The following is a 2500-nucleotide window of genomic DNA, read 5'->3' on the forward strand; positions in this document are numbered from 1 at the left end:
AGGCATTTGCAGCAGGAATGCATGTGCACTCAAAAAAGTGAATATTTCTCACGGATAGACCCCGTGATACGCTAGAAATTGGCGGGGATGTCTCTCTTGTGGCTCACGGGGCTGTTAGGGTGGCACAGAAATCCCTCGGAATGGGAAAACGGGTCATTTTCGTGTCGCCACATTGCATGCGAACCGCATGCAACTTCCAGAGGCATTTGCAGCAGAAATGCATGTGCAGTCAAAAAAAAATTGATATTTTTCACGGATAGACCCCGTGAAACGCTAGAAATTGGCGGGGATGTGTCTCTTGTGGCTCACGGGGCTGTTCGGGTCGCACAGAAATCCCTGGGAATGGGAAAACGGGTCATTTTCGTGTTGCCACATTGCGTACGAACCGCATGAAACTTCCAGAGGCATTTGCAGCAGGAATGCATGTGCACTCAAAAACTTCTATATGTTTCACGGATAGACCCCGTGAAACGCTAGAAATTGGCGGGGATGTGTCTCTTGTGGCTCACGGGGCTGTTAGGGTGGCACAGAACTCCCTCGGAATGGGAAAAGGGGTCATTTTCGTGTTGCCACATTGCATAGGAACGCCATGAAACTTCCAGAGGCATTTGCAGCAGAAAGGCACGTGCACTCAAAAATTTTAATATTTTTCACGCATAGACCCCGTCAAACGCTAGAAGTTGGCGGGGATGTCTCTCTTGTGGCTCACGGGGCTGTTAGGGTCGCACAGAAATGCCTCGGAATGGGAAAACGGGTCATTTTTGTGTGGCCACATTGCATAGGAACGGCATGAAACTTCCAGAGGCATTTGCAGCAGGAATGCATGTGCACTCAAAAACGTCTATATTTTTCACGGATAGACCCCGTGAAACGCTATAAATTGGCGGGGATGTCTCTCTTGTGGCTCACGGGCGCTGTTAGTTAGGGTCGCACAGAAATCCCTCGGAATGGGAAAAGGGGTCATTTTCGTGTTGCCACATTGCGTACGAACGGCATGAAACTTCCAGAGGCATCTGCAGCAGAAATGCATGTGCACTCAAAAACGTCTATATTTTTCACGGATAGACCCCGTGAAACGCTAGAAATTGGCGGGGATGTGTCTCTTGTGGCTCACGGGGCTGTTAGGGTCGCACAGAAATCCCTCGGAATGGGAAAACGGGTCATTTTCGTGTTGCCACAATTGGCATACGAACGGCATGAAACTTCCAGAGGCATTTGCAGCAGAAATGCATGTGCACTCAAAAACGTGAATATTTTTTCACGGATAGACCCCGTCAAACGCTCGAATTTGGCGGGGATGTTTCTCTTGTGGGTCACGGGGCTGTTCGGCTCGCACAGAACTCCCTTGGTCCACCTGATTCGTGCATACAGGCAGCAACTAAAACTCTGTAAACCTGCTGTGAGGACATCTAAACAGTGGACCAGTGAGGCTGTGGAAGATTTGCGGGCGTGCTTAGACTGTACTGACTGGGATATGTTCACGACTGCTACCAATAGTCTGGATGAACTCACAGAGGCTGTGTACATCAGCTTCTGTGAGGACTGCTGTATCCCAACACGTACCAGGGTGAACTTTAACAACAACAAGCCCTGGTTCTCAGCAAAGCTCAAAAGGTTGAGGTTGGAGAAGGAGGAAGCGTTTAGGAGTGGGGATAGAGACAGATTCAAGGAGTCGAAGAACAGGTTTAGCAAAGCGGTGAGAGAGGCTAAACGACTGTACTCAGAGACACTAAAACACCAGTTCTCTACTAACGACGCTGCTTCTGTCTGCCAAAGGGCTCAGGCACATCACCAACTACAAACCCAGAGCGCCCCACACCACTAACGACTCCCGCCTAGCCAACGACCTGAACGAGTTCTACCGTAGATTTGAAAGACAATTGGACTGTCCTGAACCACCCCTTCCCACCCAAGAGGCCCCATCCCCCACCCATACTACAGAAACGACTCTCTCCTTTCAGGAGGGAGAAGTTAATGGGCTTTTCAAGAGGCAGAATCCACGCAAAGCAGCCGGGCCGGACTCTGTCTCTCCAGCCACCCTCAGGCACTGCGCTGGCCAGCTGTCTCCGGTGTTCACCAACATCTTTAACACCTCCCTGGAGACATGCCATGTACCAGCCTGTCTCAAGTCCTCCACCATCATCGCTGTGCCCAAAAAGCTAAGGCCAACAGGACTAAATGATTACAGACCGGTCGCCCTTACATCTGTGGTAATGAAGTCTTTTGAGCGCCTGCTCCTGGCACACCTCAAAGCCATCACAGACCCTCTCCTGGACCCCCTTCAGTTTGCCTACAGAGCCAACAGGTCTGTGGACGACGCAGTTAACATGGCCCTCCACTTCACCCTACAGCATGTGGACGCCCCAGCATCCTACGCCAGGATCCTGTTTGTGGACTTCAGCTCTGCCTTCAACACCATCATCCCTGCCCTGCTTCAGGACAAGCTCTTCCAGCTGAACGTGCCCTACTCCACCTGCAGGTGGATCACAGACTTCCTCTC

The sequence above is a fragment of the Petromyzon marinus genome, unplaced genomic scaffold, assembly GCF_048934315.1.
Source record: "Petromyzon marinus isolate PM22_M1 ecotype Great Lakes invasive population unplaced genomic scaffold, UKy_Petmar_22M1.pri1.0 PM_G_Scaffold_240, whole genome shotgun sequence".
In the NCBI taxonomy this organism is placed as follows: Eukaryota; Metazoa; Chordata; class Hyperoartia; order Petromyzontiformes; family Petromyzontidae; genus Petromyzon; species Petromyzon marinus.